Below are 6,812 nucleotides of genomic sequence, written 5' to 3'. Positions count from 1 at the left end.
CGTGAATCAACCGCGGGTACTCAACGAGCCGACCCGGCTTTAGTCACCACAAGCATCAAGTATTATGTATATAAGTATATACCCGTGATCAACTCCCGAGTGATCATGACCCGATAGTATAACATAGCAGACGGACAAGAAGGTAGGGCCACTAATGAAATACTAGCATCCTATACTAAGCATTAGGATTGCAGGTAAAGGTAACAACAGTAGTAGCAAAGACAGGCTATGCATCAGAATAGGATTAACCGAAAACTGTAACATGCTACACTACTCTAATGCAAGAAGTAGAGAGAAGGAATAGGCGATATCTGGTGATCAAGGGGGGCTTGCCTGGAAGCTCAGCCGAGAAGGAAGGGTCGTCAACACCGTAGTCATACTGGGTAGCGGCGGTGTCGGTCTTGATGTCTAACGATAGAAGAGGGGGGAGAAACAATAAATATAATGCAAACATAAGCATGACGATGCATGATAGGATAATGAGCGGTGCTAGTTGTGCCCTAACGCGGTAAGAGGTGATACCGGTGAAGGGGGGAAAACATCCGGGAAAGTATTCCCGGTGTTTCGTGTTTTCGGACACATGAACCGGAGGGGGAAAGTTGCGTGTTCGCTATGCTAGGGATGTGTGGCGGACGAACGGGTTACGTATCCGGATTTGTCTCGTTGCTCTGGGCAACTTTCACGTACAAAGTATTTTCATCTGAGTTACAGATGAATTTTTACGAATTTCCGAAGATTTAAACAGTTATTCAGAATTCCTGAAAATTGGCTAAGTTTAAGGATTGCTCGGTTTTTGAACATTACTTAGCTATTTTCCAAACGGTATAACTATTGTTTTGCCTCTTCTATGGATTAGCGCCTTATATCAAAATTGATCACTTTCCTGTGATCTACAAGATGGTATCAATTGCATCATTGTTAGAGTTCAATTGGTTAATCAAAACTGTGCTTGAAAAGTGTCAGTTGATGTTAATTCCAGAAACTGCTAAAATATACGAACACAGGATTTTGTGATTTTTATAGGATTTAATCCGTGTAACAAATGGATTTGGTCCAGTGGAGTAAAATGGAGTTTGTTAAGTATATTTTCTACGCATATTATTTTTACTCATGTTATCAGTTGTTCAGATGTTTTTTAGGGGCTGTCTAGATAGCTAATCAAGGTAGCAGCAGCAAAGCTAGCTACTGCTATAGTAACATTCAGTTACTGTAGCAGAGCAGCAGAATACGCAGCAGCAGAGCAGCGACATGGAGTAGCAGTAGCAACAGGAGAGCAGCGGGGGCATCTCCACGCGCGGGCGCGCGCGGACTGGCGCGGGGACGCGGCAGTGCGCGGCTAGAGAGCGAGGCACAGCGCACGGGAGCAGAGCTCCGGCAGCGGCGATGCACAGGGCTGGCGGTCCTGGTGACCAAATGGGCGGTCGCGGCCTCCTATCAGACGAGCAAGACGAGGTGCGTCTTCCGATGCACGTAGCACAAGCAAGGATGGACGGAGCAGTCAACGGCATCGACTTCCATGGTGGCGCAGCCACGTGCTAGACGAAGAAGGCGGCTAGAGGACGAAATCGATGGTGGTAGAAGAGGAGAAATGTTGGGGGGCTTACGTAGGAGCGCATGGTGGCTCGTTGGAAGGCTAGGAGCGGCAGAGGCGGCCAGATTTGGCGACGGGCGCCGGCGACAGCAAAGGAGGGGATCGACTCAATCCAGTGACGTGGGGCTCTCCTGCTCGATGTGCACTTCTAGGACGATGTAGTGGATGATGACGGAGCGGCCGAGCACAGTCGAGGGCGGGGGGAGCTCAGTGGGCGCATGCACAATGAAGGCCATGGTGGCGATGGGTCGTGTTTGCGTGGGGGAGGAAAAAATCGAGATGGGGAAGGGGATATGTGGCACCCCGGCTCAGAGAAAACTGGAACGCCCCGTATTCCAGCCCAGAGATCAAGGAGAAGTCTTCTGGAATACGGCACTGCTTAGCATAGAACAAACCAGCTTTCTATTATTACACGAATATGAATACAAGGTCTCCAATATTACAATGAATAACATCGGCACGGCAACACTACGCCATCCTCAGTTGCTCTATGCAAGCAGCAAAACAACTCGAAGCAGCGGAAAAACTACTGGCAGTGGAACAACGAACGGCGATGATGGACTCCAATCCGCAGGGACTCTGGCTGGAACGCTTATCCTAGCTCTTGAACACAGGAACAACACCAAACAAGCAAGCAATCCAGGCACGACCTGCAAACTGGCATGACACGCCAGGTCAGTACATGGAATGTACTTGCAAGCTCACAATAACCAGAAGCATTCAAGACAAACAACAGCATGGCAATTACAGGTTAAGCAGGAATTATCATGAAATCATCAACATAACATGAACAACATGAACATAATACTGCTAGAACAATATGATCATGGCAAGAACATATAAATCTGACGATACTAGCATGCAACATGATGACACTACATGCACCATTTATTCTGCTCGGGTTACCTCGTAACCATCGCATACATCACTTACCAACCTAGGACATTACACGATCATCTCAGGATCAAATCAAGCTTGGTATAAACAATATTGTAGTAATCATTAAATGACCACAAGGAGCTTGATCCTTACCCATGATTCTGCACAACATCACGAACATCCAACAACTCGGTATCCTCGATACTACGGTGATCATTCCAGCGATCCCAACCATGACCAACACTTGGTCTCAAACTGTGATCCTTCCGGCGATCACAACCAACTTATCTCATCATCGAACCGGGGTTGTCATTAATCAAGTTATTATTAATATTGTTGACTCACGGTGGGACCGACACGAAATGGGCCCTATCGATAGGTTTAATATACACTCTATAGAGGTAGCACACTGTGCCCACACCACGGAACCCATGGCCTCGCACTCCCAATCGGGTGGACCAACGGCGTTCCGACAAAACCGATCTACTGCCGTGACACTCTCCCGGTCACTCCGACCCACTCCCAACTGGGCTAGTCCTGGGTGGCCCCGTGTCTACCAAAGACACCCCGACCACCGTCATGGCCAAACGTCCCTCACGGGGACCGGATCCATAAAAATAAAAAAACAACGGGCACACAAGGTTATGTCTGCCTACCTGATCAGGGTAAGCACGCCCATAACCTTCCCTTGTGGGAGGCACCGGCAAGATGCACGACAATAGACCCAGTTAGGACATTACCCATAAGGTAAGCGTGGTTGCACTGGTCAGTTTCGATATGGTGGCACCATGACTCAGCCAACAGTTGTTCAAGTTCAATTTAATCCGGTTAAACTTGAATGCAAATATGTTGAGCCATGATAAAATAACATGATGTAATTACAATGCATGAGCATGATATCAACATAAGCACGTGATGCAACATAACTATCCACCATATCAACAATGAATCATATCCAACTAAACATGGCATAATGACGAGCATAAATATTACAAGTGCAACACTACTCATAGCATAACATTATCATCAACCATAAATAACATGCAAGAACTCATCAATAGCATTATCGAGTAAACACTTAACCAACTAGTAGTAAAGGAACAATGCATATTAACAGTACTCGATAACCGATGTTAGTTATGCACCGAAGAACATGACCAACCCAACATGTACGACTATCAAACATGACAATATGAAAGTAATACTAGCAACTAGCAGGGCATGATAACCAGGTGCATAACAACATAGCAAGCAACTAAGCACTAACCCAGAAGCATTACCGAAACAACGATAACCAAATTTTAAACAAGCGATCATTTAATAAATATTCAAGTTGAAAACCATCTCTACTGCGTGACTATCATGCAAGTAGGTATTATGGCTTGCCTGGGTGAAGAAGGCACCAGGAAGAAGTGCGGTGAAGCCGCGGAAAGATTTGCCGGAAACAGTTCTCTCTCGGAGGGGCTGTTTACGTGTAAGGGAAAAAATGTCATTTTCACAGTGTCAAACCATAGTGAAAATGAAACCAACAGAACGGGTTCGACGAGACGAAGAAGTGGGCTTTGGAATCACCTCATTTGGAGTTGTGGTTAAAAAGATATGAGGTGTTTCCTGCCAGGGATCCATCTGTAATGTAAAACTTCAAAATCTGGGCCTGGACAGAAAAACAGAAAGCGCAATCAGCGAAATACGCTTTCACCGAACTGAAAACATATTCGGGGCTGAAGCAGAATGGCAATACGCTCTCAGAAACAGAAAACGTATTCTGCTCAATACGTCTCCACTTATCTGACTATGCAGAGGCGGGACCGGGCGCGTGGTCGCTGACGGGCGGGTCCCACGGGCTGTGGGGCCCGTCACTTAACCAGCTAGACCGAGCGGGTCAACGCCCGAGTGGCTGCCAGGTGGGGTCCGCCTTATCCATCTCCCTCCCCTGGCTCCTTCTTCCTCCTCCCGCGCTCGAGAGAGGCAGAGGCAAGGCCGGCCGCCTCGACGGCGAGTCCCGGCGACTCCGGCCATCTCTCACGGAGCTCGGCACACTGGCGTGCTCGGGAAGAAGCGGCGCATCGGATGGCGTAGAGCACGGCCACCGAGGAGCACCGAGGCGAGGGCAGCTTCGAGGATGGCGGACGGTGGCTTCGGGCGAACTTGGGCACACGGCCATGGGCACTCCGACGACAAATGGAGGGTTGGGGAAGGGTCTCCGGGGTCTGGGTGGCTTACTAATGAGGAGTAGAGGTGGAGGGGAGGCTTGGGTCGGCCGGATTTAAGCGGGGCACTGCGACGGCCATGGCGGCCAGTGGAGGGCTCAAGGCATTCTCGAGCTTGTTTGAGTGGATGGGGGCGCAACTGGGAGTGAGGGAGGGCTGCTGGAATGCTCGGAGGGCTTGGGGGAGGGCTTAAATAGCTAGCGGGGGAGGAGGTCGAGCTGGCACCGCCGCGGACGCGTGTCGGCGCCGCGGACGCGTGTGCATGTGCTCGAGCTCGAAGGTAGATGACGGGGGAGGCATAGGGAAGAGCTTCATGGGGCAGAGGCGACCAAGGGAGCGTAGAGGAAGAAGCCGACAAAGAACTGAGCCATCATTAGGGAAAGATTACTGTAGCATGATTCTCGGGGTGTTACACTCTCTTTGCGAGCCGTTAGTTTCATCGAATCGCACATCTACAATTTCAACCACTTCATAGTGAGAGAGGTTGAAGACTCTGTAGGACTGCGAATCCTTTCTGTAACCAAGCATAAAACCTTCATTTGCTTTCGGTGCAAATTTTGAAGTGTGATGCGGATCCTTGATCCAGCACCTAGCACCAAATATTCTAGAGTAGCTTACGTTTGGCTTCTTACCAGTCAGTAGCTCATATGATGTCTTCTTTAGAAGCTTGTGATCATAAACATTGTTGATGACATGGCATGCAGTATCAATGGCATCAGGCCAGAACTTCCTTGGAGTCTTGTATTCATCAAGCATCATCCGAGCCATCTCAATGAGTGTTCTATTCTTGCGTTCCATGATGCCATTCTGCTGAGGTGTGTATGGAGCTAAGAACTCATGAGTGATGCCCAATGTATCAAGATAAGTGTCGAGGCCGGTGTTCTTGAACTTTGTGCCGGTGTCACTTCTGATGTGCTTGATCTTGATGTCATAGTTCGTCATGGCACGATTGGCGAATCGTCTGAAGACATCCTACACTTCATTCTTGTAAAGAATTATATGCACCCATGTGTATCTTGAATAATCATCAACAATGACGAAACCATAGAGGCAAGTAGTGGTAGTGAGAGTAGAGTAGTGAGTAGGGCCAAATAAGTCCATGTGAAGCAGCTCGAAGGGTTGAGATGTCGTCATGATTGTCTTCAAGGGATGTTTGGCCCTTGTCATCTTTCCAGCTTCGCAGGCACCACACAGATGATCCTTCTTGAACTTGACGCCCTCGATGCCTATGACATGTTTCTTCTTCATGAGTGTGTACAAGTTCCTCATGCCAGCATTCCCTAGCCTCCGATGCCAGAGCCAACACTCTGAAGATTTTGCTAGAAGACATACGGCCAACTGTGGTCCTGCTGAGAAATCTACCATGTACAAATCATCTTTTCGATATCCTTCAAAGACTAGAAACTTGTCATATTCCATTAGAACAAGGCAACGATATTTTCCAAATATCACAATCATGTTCAAGTCACAAAGCATTGAGACAGACATTAAGTTAAAACCAAGGGATTCAACAAGCATCACTTTATACATGTGCTGATCCTTTGAGATTGCAACTCTACCTAGACCCAATACCTTGATTTTACCAGTGTTAGCAAATGTGATGTGACTCTTGTCAGATGGACGTAAGGTTGAGTCCATGAGAAGACTTCGATCACCAGTCATGTGGTTAGTGCATCCACTATCCATAATCCATTTTGAAGCCTTTGGTGTCATACCCTACAGTGCAGTTAGGGGATAGGCTTCACCAAGGGAAATGTGAAGCATAAACATTTGACGAACCAGGAACCAGGTTCAGATCCTTTTTAGGGTAGATAGGATGACTGTCAAGAAAACCAGGAACAAAATACATAGTAAGACCATTTGGGAATTTTATCTTGCGCCCCACAAGATGGTTTAGGTCCCCAGCAATAGCATCTGACGCCTTTGATTTTCGGCTGGAGACCCTTCCCTGCAAAAGAGACTTAAGTTTTCTTAACCACCCACATTTTAAGGGGTGGCTTCGAAGCAATGAGTCTAAGTGCAACATCTGAGAACTTTGACTTTGGAGCCCTAGCAAATAGTCTTGCAGGAGGTGAATAATACTCATAAGAAAAAGCAGAGTAGTTCTTGGTCTTATGAACATGGTGGTTTGA

The 6,812-nt window shown here is 47.6% G+C and overlaps 1 long non-coding RNA gene across 1 annotated transcript; it reads right to left on the bottom strand.

The window, feature by feature from the left end:
- Positions 1–1,970: 1,970 nt before the first annotated feature.
- On the bottom strand, positions 1,971–5,021 carry LOC147984294 (uncharacterized). Its single transcript, XR_015615044.1, has 3 exons — positions 4,043–5,021; positions 3,857–3,934; positions 1,971–2,248 (listed from the first exon to the last, which is right to left on the bottom strand). It is a non-coding gene; the product is annotated as an uncharacterized LOC147984294 (long non-coding RNA).
- Between the last annotated feature and the right edge of the window lie 1,791 nt (positions 5,022–6,812).

The sequence above is a fragment of the Triticum urartu genome, chromosome 2A, assembly GCF_056163025.1.
Source record: "Triticum urartu cultivar PI428250 chromosome 2A, HENAU_Tu73, whole genome shotgun sequence".
NCBI classification, from domain to species: domain Eukaryota; kingdom Viridiplantae; phylum Streptophyta; class Magnoliopsida; order Poales; family Poaceae; genus Triticum; species Triticum urartu.
The sequence above is the reverse complement of the archived record's forward strand: the minus strand, read 5'-3'. Positions and strand labels throughout refer to the sequence as shown.